Raw genomic sequence first — 12,887 nt, forward strand, 5'->3', positions numbered from 1 at the left:
CTATGTGTGTGTGTATCTATGTGTTCCTTCGAAGCTGTCTTCATTATCCAGCTTCTATGCCAGGTCTTTGATTTTGGCTTTGATTTTTCATCTTCAAATGGAGTACAAGAATTACCAGTATTACCTCAGTTGAGGTAAAAATCCTATAAAAATGGAAAACCCATAGCATGCTTGATGATTAATGAAGCAGACTATATTATCCAACAAGTCTTTTATCTTATCATTCCAATAAGATAAAATAATCACAATGATTTCTCTTTTTTGGAAAAAGTTTCTCTTATTCTCCTACATTACTGTTTAAAATAATCTTAAGAAACATGTCTAATATCTTTAAAAACACACAAAAGTTTCAATTTAATAAGTACTCAAAGCTCTTTACCAGTTTTAAAAAATACAAGGCCCTTCTAAAGTAAGGCTAAATGCTAAGTGATGGGTGAGAGAAAAAGGACATAAATAACTCTTACTGTCTTGGGGTTAATCACTAAATCCTATTTGACTAGAATCTCCTGGCCTCTCTAAGCCTTGCAAATGAAACGGAGTTTCTCACTAGATACTTGGCTATGACTTCCAATAATAAAAAAACAAGAATTGTGTTATGTCACTGTATATTGCTTGTAACCTGAACTCCACACTAGGCTGGAATCAAGGGTTGAATCTGTCATGATTTGTTCCATAACCTGTGTGCTTCTCATCCCAGACCAAACAGCTTTCTTCTAGAGTTCTACAATTTTTAGTATATAAGAGTGGTTCTCAAAAATGTGGTCTCTGGACCAGCAGCATCAGAATCACCTGAGAACTTGTTATAAATGTGAATTCTCAGGCCCCACCCTAGACCTGATGAATCAGAAACTCTGGAATAGGGTCCAACAATCTGTGTTGCAATAAGCCCTCCAGGTGTTCAAGAACCTCTGGCATATAGCACTTAGAAAATGTGTTTCTTTCTGTAGGCCTAAAGCCAGGGATACTGTATATTCTATCTTGATATGAAATAATGACATCCAATTAAAAGACATATATCTCATTTCTACTCTCACCCTCCATCCAACGTGTTTTATTTTTATTAGTTAAATAAGAACAAATGGCAATCAGAGACTTAGTCTAAAAAGTGTATTTACAGGTGTCAGTTCTCATCCGGCCTGATCTCATACAATACCATTTACATCCTCTTACATCTAAAGTTTTAGAAAAGGATCTTCACAATGTAAGTCTCAGGAACACTAGGAGTTCTATAATAAAACGCCAAGTAGATCCGAATGTCCAAACTTACTAAGAGAAGAAAAGTGGAATTATTGGCTATATATATATTTTTTAATTTTTTTTGAGACGGAGTCTCACTGTTGTCTGGGCTGGAGTGCAGTGGCACGATCTTGGCTCACTGAAACCTCTGCCTTCCCAGTTCAAGTGATTCTCCTGCCTCAGCCTCCTGAGTAGCTGGGATTACAGGAGTCCACCACCATGCCTAGCTAACTTTTCTATTTTTAGTAGAGACAGGGTTTCACCATTTCACCATGTTGGTCAGGCTGGTCTCAAACTCCTGACTTCAGGTGATCTGCCCACCTGGGCCTCCCAAAGTGCTGAGGTTACAGGTGTGAGCCACCATGCCCAGTCTATACTTTTGAGTTGCATTCTACAGGAAATTAAAGTTTTGAATTTTTTTCACCTTCATAACTTCCAAGTTAACAGAATTAAACCAGAATACTCCGTTCTTTCAAAGCCTCTAGCCAGGCAAAGTTTTACTGTATTGCTTCTTGCTTTCAATGGATATGAAGCAGAGTCCTGGTAGGCACACTATGTTACTTGCAAAGATGCAGAACTAAACGGCTCCGTATTCAGTATTAAAAACAAAAGTCCTTAAACCTCAGATGGTAAGGGTAATACCTCGCACTAGCAACAAAGCCTCAAATATGAAGAGATACCAAGAACACCACTAGCAAACAAAAATAAGCTCTGGGCTGGGAGCAGTAGCTCACGCCTACAATCCCAGCACTTTGGCAAGCCAAGGAGGGAGGATTACTTGAAGTCAGGAATTCAGGACCAGCCTGGGCAGCATAGCAAATTCATATCGCTACAAAAATTTTTTCAAATCTGCTGGGCATGGTGGCATATACCTGTAGTCCTAGCTATCTGGGAGGCTGAGGCGGGAAAATCACTTGAGCTCACGAGTTTGAGACTGCAGGAGCTAAGATCATGCCACTGCACTCCAGCCTGGGTGACAGACCGAGACCTAGATAATTACATTCTGCTCTACTCCTGTTTACACTAAAATCACTAAGTTAAAATGCTTTCATTCAGCCCAATAAAAATAAAGTGAAATGTGACTTTGGAGCTTGGCTAGCAAAAAAAGAAAGAAAAAATAAAGCAAAAGGACAATTTAGTGGGAGACAGTTTTGGTAACTTCAATGACAGATAAAAGGTTTGTATCCTTAGCCTATAAAGAAATCTTTAAAATTACTCAGAAAAAGAAAAATGATAGAAGAGATAAAATTTTATAATTTTATAAAATTAGTCAGAAAAAAACAAATACTTTCCAACAGAAAATAGGCAATGGAGAAATAGGCACTTCCTACAAGAACAAACATGGCCAATAGGCATTTAAAAAAGACTCAAAAGCACTAGAAATTAAAGAAAATGTAATTAAAACAATGAGACTTTCTGCCTAAAGATGAGCAAAGATGACAAATGGAAGGGGGAAACTGGAACTCTGTCACTGTTGGTGGGAGTATATACTGAACCCATTTTCCTATAGGATAATTTGAAAATTTCTATTAAAAACCCTAAAACTGTTTTTTGTTATTTTCCTCCAGAAATTCTACTTCTATGAATTCAGTCCAAAAATGCTTGCTCGAGTCCATTAAAATGTATATATAAGGAAATTCACCTCTGGAGTGGCAATGATTCACTTCATATACAGCCAGCTATTAAAAATGATGATGCCAGGATATATTTACTGCCACAGAAACATGCCCAAAATATAGTAAGTGACAAAAGACTATATTTCATGATTCTACTTTTAAAAATGTTTATATGCATTAAAAAAGTATAAAAAGCAGCAAACCAGAATGTTTTGAGTGCCAGAATTAAAGGTTTTTCTTTTTTTTTTCTTTTTTTTTTTTTTTGAGATAGCGTCTTACTCTGTCGAGTGCAATGGCGCGATCTCAGCTCACTGCAAGCTGCGCCTCCCGGGTTCACACCATTCTCCTGCCTCCTGTAGCTGGGACTACAGGCGCTTGCCACCATGCCCAGCTACTTTTTTTTTTTTGTATTTTTAGTAGAGGTGGGGTTTCACCATGTTAGCCAGGATGATCTCGATCTCCTGACCTCGTGATCCGCCCGCCTCAGCCTCCCAAAGTGCTGGAATTACAGGTGTGAGCCACCGCGCCCAGCCTAAAAGTTTTTCTTTACATTTTGTTAAATTATTGTAAAAAGAATGTGATTTCCTTTATAATCAGGGATAAGTGTTATTTTCCACATCCATTCTTTTTCTTATTTTTCTCATGTATGTATTCCATGTAGGCTAGAGAGCTTGACTCCCTGCCTCTTGAGGTAAATCAGCCCATTCTCAGGATGTGCACTACACAAAGCTGCCCCATATTCCTTTGATTTTACAAGTTCTGGAAACATTTTTGTTTTAAATTGTTTTATTGTTCTCAGAGTATTTTTTTAAATATATGAAATTGAGGAAAAGACAAAGGAAAGGCTGACTCCCCACCTTCCTGGGGCATCTCTTCCAATTTTTGCTGCTATTGCTATGTATTTGCTGGGTACTAAAAAGATGGGCAGCCCTGTAGAACCTTTTTCTTATCTCGTTCTCATAATCCCATTTCATTCCTGCATTCACTTATTTTTAAAAGGGTAATGTGTACAAATACATAGTTCAAAAAAATTTAAAAATTAACTATCTATAAATGTATGTGGCATATTAACTATCTATAAATGTATGTGGCAAAATCCCATTCATAGTCCTATTCTCCCTCCACAGCCAAACACTTTTAATTGGTTTTTTATATATCATTTCAGAAGTTATCTCTGCAAACACACATGTATATTCTTATTCTACTCTTCTCTCAACACAAAAAGTAGCATATCATATACACTATACCATACATATACCATTCCTTGTTCCTTTTTTAAAAACACACACAATATCTAGTTCTTCCACATGAGTACATAGGTCTTTCTTATTCTTCTTTACAACTACACAGTATTCCATCATTTGGATGTACCATCGTTTACTTAACCAGTTCCCTGATGGCAGGCACTGAAGTCATCCCTATCATACTAGTACAAACAATAATGCCAAGCATAACCACCTACACATACCAAATTCATTTCTGAAGGTGCCTTTCATGAGGCCTCTGTTTAAATCACCACAAGCCCACATGGTCACTAGGCTGAAAAGTTAGCCCCTTTTTTAGTTTTCATTATGTACAGCAGCATGTAACAAAAGATTCCCTTGGACAAAGCAAATGAACTCTTTGGGGATTTATTTCATAAAAATAAATGGATAAACAGAACACCTAGGAGGAACCATTTCTATTTAACCATGCATATGTATGTATACAATACATGTATATGCACAAAAAGTATAAAATAAATCAATCAGGCCGGGCGCGGTGGCTCAAGCCTGTAATCCCAGCACTTTGGGAGGCCGAGATAGGCGGATCACGAGGTCAGGAGATGGAGACCATCCTGGCTAACACGGTGAAACCCCGTCCCTACTAAAAAACACAAAAAACTAGCCGGGCGAGGTGGCGGGCACCTGTAGTCCCAGCTACTTGGGAGGCTGAGGCACGAGAATGGCGTAAACCCGGGAGGCGGAGCTTGCAGTGAGCTGAGATCCGGCCACTGCACTCCAGCCTGGGCGACAGAGGGAGACTCCGTCTCAAAAAAAACAAAACAAAATAAATTTATCAAAGCACTAACCACTGTCTCAGTATGGTGGATCTGTGGAGTACTTTGTAGTACCCCGCTCCTAGAAAATCAATTATTTCTAATTTCACAACAGTGAATATGTACTATTTCTGCAATATAAAATATTTAAAAATGTTAACTCAAATTAAGGTGGATACATTCTTCAGTCTGTCCTATATTTGTATAGTGCTCCAGAGTGCTCAAATATCACTTCCTTTTAGAAAAATATTTGTTTATTCTTTCAAATATAGAGACAGGGTCTTGCTCTGTTGACCAGGCTGGTCTTGAACTCCTGGATTCTCCCATCTCTACCTCCCAAAGTGCTGGTATTACAGGCGTGAGCCATCATCATGCCCAGCCAGCTTCATTTGAGAAATCTTTCCCCATCACTCCATATATTACTAATTATTCTTCTTGTTTAGATAGCATTTTTGTTATACCTCTATTACCTCACTTGTCACATGATAATCAGCTGCTCACCCATTTGTCTCCCTTGATTGCTCATGAGCTCCTTGAGAAGACGTCTCATTTTCAGGACCCTGAACAGTGTGCAGCACATACATGCTTCACAGGCAGAGAAGAAGTAAATGATTTCACTACAGTGTAATCATTCCCAGAATTCAATTACCTGTATTTCTGAATTGTTCTAGATACTTGACCAACAACCTGAGAATGTTTTACTCTTTCCCTAAAACTTCCATCCATTACTGAATGTCTATGGTCATAGCTAACTCAATTGTGACATGCCCTCTGGCCAAGCCCATTTATAGTTTTTCCTCTAAATGATTTTTAATTTTTGTTTTTATTTGCTCTTTGTATTAAAAATACAAAGGACACTTATTTCTAATACAAAGAGCACATAAGTAAACTTCATCTCTATCTCTGTGCCTTTGCACCTGCTAGACTCTGTTTGGAATGATGTCTCAAGGTTTTATTCACCTGGAAAGGATTCCTACTCACCCTCAAACAATCAGCTTAAATACTACCTTCTCTGGGAAGCCTTTCTATTCTCCCATTCTTTCAGTAAGAGTTCAGAATTCCCACAGTTGAAACTGTAGACCCTGCCCTCATGGAGCTCATGGTCTAGTATGAAAAACAGCCATATGAACAAATAACCCCACTATAATACTAAATGTAACACCAAAAGGGAGATGTATTGACTATTTGACATGTGTCAATTACCTTGTTAGATTCTTTATTAACAATTATCTATGATTATATTAGATAAGTGTTTGAATTGGACAAAAGGCCATGAAACTCTAGAACTTCTATACTCTCAATTGTCTTCTAAAGAAACTCTCCAAAGGGTTCTTTTAGAATATGCTACAGTCATACTGAGAGGTGAGGACACCTGGACTTCCTGCCTGGAGTGGGGACTTGGGGAACTTTCCTGTCTTACAAGAGGATTGTAAAATGCACCAGTCAGCGTTCTGCAAAACACACCAATCAGCACTCTGTAAAACACACCAATCAGCACTCTGTAAAATGCACCAATCAGTGCTCTGTAAAATGCATCAATCAGCAGGATCCTAAAAGTAGCCAATTGCAGGGAGGATTGAAAAAAGGGCACTCTGGGATAGGCCAGAAACGGAACACGGGAGGGGACAAATAAGGGAATAAAAGCTGGCCAACGGAGCCAGCAGCGGCAACCTGCTTGGGTCCCCTTCCACGCTATGGAAGCCATGTTCTTTCACACTTCACAATAAACCTTGCTACCGCTCACTCTTGGGGTCTGTGTCATCTTTAAGAGTTGTGACACTCACCGCGAAGGTCTGGGGTTCCATTCCTGAAGTCAGTGAGACCATGAACCCACAGGCAGGAACCAACTCTAGACACAATACAACTATTGTGTGACTGTGGCATACACAAAAAGCGTATCTGTAGCATATGTGTGTGATTGATAATGCATACAACCAACCTTACTTCTTTGGCTACAAGTGACTGGACCAGGGCTCAGTGCTTCAGCTAAGGACAACATATAGGCTGAACTTCAGGGAGATCAATCACCAAGGACATGGCATAGCTCAAAATTCTCCCTAATAGGGGTCTTCTGTTTTTAGAAGGTGACAGACTAATCCAATCAGATATTCTCTCTTGGAAAATACAAATGTTGAGTGAATGAAGGAAAAGAGGGCAGGTCTTCGGAGCTCAAATACTAAATACTGCTAAATTAATGTTCTATGAGGTTTTGAAAATACTAGGGCCAAGAGACAATATGGCTGCTTAGATGACTTCCCATCCAAGTTTACATTCAGCCCTCATCACCAAAGCTGATACATGTGTGCCTCTTCCTTGCAACCCTCCAGGGACTAACGTATCATATATCACTTCTGAAATTAGGAAACAGGCTCAGAAGTCCAAGAGCTTGACCAAAGGAACTCAGTTGGTAGGTAGCAGAACCATAATTCAAAGACTCAGGTCAGCATGATTCTTCTGTGATATCCTGCCACTTACATGGGCAAGTGGCCTCAAAATCAACAAAAGACAAGTAGAGGCTGACATGCAACAATGGAGAGAGGCTCAAAAGGAAAAGTTTTTACACAAAAATAGAAAAGAAATGTTCCGGAAATATGTCTGGGGATGTGAAGTAGGAGCAGGCACACCAGGTTTACCTTGGTCAAGTGAATCTATAATTCCAACCTGGGCCTCTCCCCAGAGCTCCTGACATAGCTATCTGTCTTTCTTATGCGAATATAAAATCCACAGGGCAGGACCTTAATCTTTAGCTTGTTCACCACAGATTAAAGCAGAGTTTGAGGCTGGATGCAGAGGCTCACGCCTGTAATCCCAGCACTCTGGGAGGCCAAGGTGGATGGATCCCCTGAGGTCAGGATATCGAGACCAGCCTGGCCAAAATGGTGAAACCCTGTCTCCACGAAAATGCAAAAATTAGCTGGGCATGGTGGTGTGAGCCTGTAATCCCAGCTACTTGGAGTCTGAGGCAGGAGAATCACTTGAACCCAGGAGGCGGACACTGCAGTGAGCTGAGATCGTGCCATTGCACTCCAGCCTGGGCGACAAGAGCGAAACTCCATCTCAAAAAAACAAAAACAAAAACAAAAAGTTGTGTTTTTTTTTGAAGCGGAGTCTCACTCTTGCCCAGGCGGGAGTGCAGTGGCACGATCTTGGCTCACTGCAGCTTCCACCTCTTGGGTTCAAGCAAGTCTCTGCCTCAGCCTCCTGAATAGCTGGGACTACAAGCGCCTGCCACCACTCCTGGCTAATTTTCTTGTATTTTTAGTAGAGACAGGGTTCCACCATCCTGGCCAGGTTGGTATTGAACTCCTGACCTCTTGATCCACCTGCCTTGGCCTCGTAAAGTGCTGGGATTACAGGCGTGAGCCACCGCGCCCGGCCGAGTCTGACTTATAGTAAGTGCTTAATATATAACAAATGAACAAACTGAACAAATGAATATATGATAAATGAATAAATACATGAATAAATGTACAAACTATCAAATAAGCTAAAGAAATACTCCACAGTGTTGGGGAAAAGGGTTAACATGAAACAGACCCTAGCAGTCACTTACAAATACAGTTCATCCTCATCATTTGTGGATCCCATATTTGCAAATTTGCTTGCTTGCTAAAATGTCTTTGTAATCCCCAAATTAATACTTGTGGAGCTTTCACGGTGACTCATGGATATACACATAGTAGTGAAAAATATGTCACTCCTTGCCCACGTCCCAGGCTAAGATCAAATAAGGTGACCCTCAGCCTCGTCTCAGCTCTCATACAAGACTGACCAGAGGACAGAGACAGCAGAGGGCAGTGCAGCGTAGTGCAAGAAGCTCTGGCTCTGGGGCCATCTGGACGAGTCTGAATCTTAACTCTGGCACCTGTTAGTGGAGCGGCCTCAGGCAAATCGCTTAACACTTCTGTACTTCCTTTATTCTTTTGTAAATAAAGAAAATTCAATCTACCAGGATGAGTTGTTTTTAGGAATTAAGATAGTAATCTATGTGAGATATCTATATACGTATATATTTTCCCTGGGAACAAGGGTTGAATATTTGATAATCCAGTGTTCTTGGCAACTTTACGGAATATAACTACTGCAAATAATGAGAATCGACCATAATTATTTACAAAGAAATAACAGAGAAGTAGGCAAAAACAATTATTTGGATGAGGCAGAGGCAGGCTTCAAGATTTTGAAGAAACAGAATTTCACCAGGCACATGAGGTGTGGAAAAGGCATGCAAGGAATGGTGCCTACAGAGAGAGGTGCAGATGGTGGAAAAAAACAGGTAGGTTCAGGAAATGGCACTTCAGAAAGTCTAGAGCAGTAGAAGATGAGGTTGGAACACAGTGCCATCGTGCTTCTCTGAACCCTGTATATTCCTTGTACTGCAGAACCTCACTCTCTGCATTTAATTATTGGTTTCTAGTTCTCTCTTCCATTAAACTGTGAGGTCAAGGTCTCTAAGGTCCTCAAGGTCAAGGTCTCTAAGAAGAAATCATAGCTAGAGTCCTCTAAATTTGCAAACAAGTTATTATTAAACACAAATACTCCCAAAAAAGACTGTACAAAAATAACTTTGGTTTTCAGCTGCAGTCATAGCAATTCACAACTGGCACAGATTTGCAATTTGTCCAGAATTTTTCTCTGATGACTGCTGTAACTCTCATAAACTCTTTTCATTGTTTTAGACACCCATTCATTTGTTGGAACAGTTTTAAGATCTTGCTCTTTTTAGTGTAATTGATTAATTGGTTGATTGACTGAGATGGGGTCTCACTATGTTGCCCAGGCTGGTCTTAAACTCCTAGGTTCAAGCAATCCTCCTGCCTCAGCCTCCTAAGTGGCTGGGATTACAAGCACACACCACTGTGCTAGGCTCTAGTGTGATTTATTAACAAGGCTTAAACATATGGTCCATTAGACAAGGCTGCCACCTCAGAGTAAAGACTTCTTTTAATTCACTATAATAGACTTTTTTCTTTATATGCAAGATACAATTTTACCACAGTAAAATACAAGGAAGCATATTGATATATACATTACAAACAGGATAAGGAAAGCAATATACTTTTTTTCACAAAAGCTTGCAAAATTCTGGCCAAAACACAGTTAACATGATGTTAAACTCACAGCTTACATTTCTCCACTGAAAGCTAGGAAAAACAATTCCAATTTTTCTAAAGTCAGGAAACTAAGCACTGTGAGAATTTACAAGGTTTTGTAAACTTGTATATTCTCCCCACCCCGATATACAAGTAGCCAAAGGAGCCTATCAGTCTTACCCCAACACTTCAATCTCCTCCAACCTCCAAAATAAAACCCTCACCATCCAATATCTGAATTTATATTTTCAAACATCTAAAATCTTAATCAAAACTAAGAGCAGTGCATTAGCTTTTCCCCATAAAATTACTGGTATAATTTTACTCAGACACAACATAGTTTGTGCTATTACCTAGAAACATATGGCTAGAACTGACATTACTAGAACCCAAACGAATATACTATGAAGGTGAAAAGGGAATAGGGAACGTTGTTTTTAAACAGATTCAATGCTGTTATTATCCATTCATAGGTTGGGTGTGATCAAATCACACTGTGCTATACAACTAAGTATGTTCTATATTTTATGACAAAATAGGGTAGCCAGGTCCTTACACTGCAAATTCCCAGAAACCCCAGTTAAGCTGTTTAAAGTATAATCCAATTCAATTTACTTAAAGTAATAGTAACAAAATTTAAATCCCTTGCTTCTAGTTAGCCCTTTTCAACTGCATTTTCAGCAATTACCACCAAAAGAACTGCATTAGGACAAAGATTCTAGAGCGGGTATAATGATCAAATGCCATCTTAAGGAAGGCAAAAACAGTTTACCATCAACAAAACCGATTAAAGTTCCCAACCTTGCCAAACTCCCTGTTCAACGTATTCTGCCTCTCTCGGTTCACCTTCCAGCTGCCTGGAAGAGGCAAGTGGAAAATGTTAGTTTTCTGGAGAGATGAGAATGGAATTTAGAGGTTGGTTGGGGGTGATGGACTCACTCACGGACTGCAAGGCACAAGAGAAGTGGCGAACGTCTCCCAGGCAAATGAGGCATGAAGAATGTGAGGGCTGGAGTCAAGGGGGAGATGGAGCAAGTATAAAACCGCAGAGGACGCGCAGGGGCCCACGAATGGGGGAGGGGCACGACGCGCAATCCCTCCCCTCCAGCCCGGGGAGAGGGGCGGGGGATGCCGCGCGGGTCAATTTGCCTAGCATTGTTGCACCTGGGTAGCAATGGGACTCAGGCCAAGAATCCGGTTCGAGTGTTAGGAGGACGCTGAGGGGAGTCAGGAACATGGGTAGGGGTAGGGGTGAGGGGGAAACAGAGCACCTGTGCGGGGGGAAAGGGACGAAAACCCCCTATCGCCCCGGAGGGGCAGGGGCTGACCCCAGCGGACGCCCCTTTTCGCCCATGGCCGCGACGTGGGATCCCGTGCGCTTTCCCTCCCCACAGGAGCTCGGGCAGGCGCGTGCCGCCCCTCACAGCCCCGACGGTGGCAGAAAGGGAGGCGCAGGGCGCCCCCAGAGCCAGGAGAACAGCGCTTCCCTCGAGTCCTTTCCCCAGCAGCCCGGGCACCCGAGCCCACCTGGGCTGAGCAGAAGCCCCTCCTTCAGATCGTACTCTGCCACTCCTCCGAGAGCTTAAGCTGTTGCCGTAGAGGTCGCCGTCGCCAGAACAGTCTCGGCCTTTAGCACCAAAGCGTGAAGCACAGCACCCGAGAAGCGCCACTACCACTTGCCAGGTTACCTCTTACTGCACACTGCCTCCTCGCCCCGCCCCCGAACCCAAGCCATTGGTTGCCGGGCACCGCCCCATTCGTCTATTGGACCGAAGAGGATGCCGTTCGGTCACCTAGAATGGCATATGTGGTTTTTATTGGTCTAAATGTGAAGCAGTGCCCGCCCACTCTCTCAGAAGTTTCAGTTTCTGATTGGTTTTAATGTCTGTCTTTTCTCTTCCTTCTTTTTTTTTTTTTCCTGTGGTGGAACACCTCCTTGCGGGAGACGCCGGCTCTGATTGGCTGAAAGGACGCTACGCTAGCCTGGGATAGGCATTGGGCCAAGGATGCGCCCGGCCCATTCGTTGGGGAGGAGACCAAGGCACCGCACTCTGGGTTTGTTTACACAGGCTCTTGCTCCAGCTTCCTCTATTGGCTGAGCTGGAAGCCAGTGCCACCGAGTTTTGCCTGTCAGCCTGCAAGGAGGACGGTAGGGGTGGGCCTCGGTAGGATTTCCCCCAGCTGTCAATTACCAAAGGAAGAGCTTTGATGCAAGCTGCTTCGGACCTGGTGCTATTCTCTGTAGGGAAAATTAAGGAGTTGGGCTCCTTGGGATGCTGGAAGGAAGCCGACGGATGCTTCCACGTTTCTAGAAACAAACCTAACTTCTTGAGTGCTTTAAAAAAATAAAACTTGGCCGAGCGCGGTGACTCACGCCTGTAATCCCAGCACTTTGGGAGGCCGAGGCGGGCGGATCACAAGGTCAGGAGTTCAGGACCAGCCTCGCCAGTATGTTGAAACCCCGTCTCTACTAAAAATGCAAAAATTAGCTGGGCGTGGTGGCAGGCGCCTGTAGTCTCAGCTACTCTGGAGGCTGAGGCAGGAGAATCACTTGAACCCGGGAGGCAGAGGTTGCAGTGAGTCAAGATCGCACCACTGCTCTCCAGTCCGGACAACAGAGTGAGATTCCGTCTCAAAAATAAATAAATAAATAAATAAATAAATAAAATAAAAACTAAAATAAAACTTTATTTCCCCTCTTGGATTTATGATGTCCAATCTGCCTGCAAAGGACTTCGAATTGTATTCCACAGGAAGTGGGGATTTCTTTGTGGAGCTCTTACTTTATACATTTTTCTCTCCGCCTCCCCCCCCCACCTCTCAAGCTGACTGTATACATGACGCAAAGTTAATAAGAGATTGCAGAATGAATGGAAAAATATAAAAATGAAGAAGACAAACTCA

At 41.9% G+C, this 12,887-nt stretch overlaps 1 protein-coding gene across 4 annotated transcripts in view; it reads right to left on the reverse strand.

Moving 5' to 3' along the window:
- PAIP2B (poly(A) binding protein interacting protein 2B) overlaps window positions 1–11,703 on the reverse strand; it is a 41,417-nt gene extending 29,714 nt beyond the window's left edge. Inside the window, exons 1-2 of one of the 4 annotated variants that reach the window (XM_033175030.1) lie at window positions 10,931–10,954; window positions 10,785–10,840 (exon numbers count right to left, since the gene is read on the reverse strand). The gene's annotated coding sequence lies outside the window, so the exon portion shown is untranslated. Of the gene's footprint in view, window positions 1–10,784; window positions 10,841–10,922; window positions 10,955–11,510 lie in introns of those variants that run through there. The other 3 variants (XM_033175027.1, XM_033175028.1, XM_033175029.1) reach the window with 3 other exon arrangements.
- Window positions 11,704–12,887: the final 1,184 nt, after the last annotated feature.

Source organism: Trachypithecus francoisi, unplaced genomic scaffold (genome assembly GCF_009764315.1).
Source record: "Trachypithecus francoisi isolate TF-2019V2 unplaced genomic scaffold, Tfra_2.0 Lachesis_group17, whole genome shotgun sequence".
Taxonomy (NCBI): Eukaryota; Metazoa; Chordata; class Mammalia; order Primates; family Cercopithecidae; genus Trachypithecus; species Trachypithecus francoisi.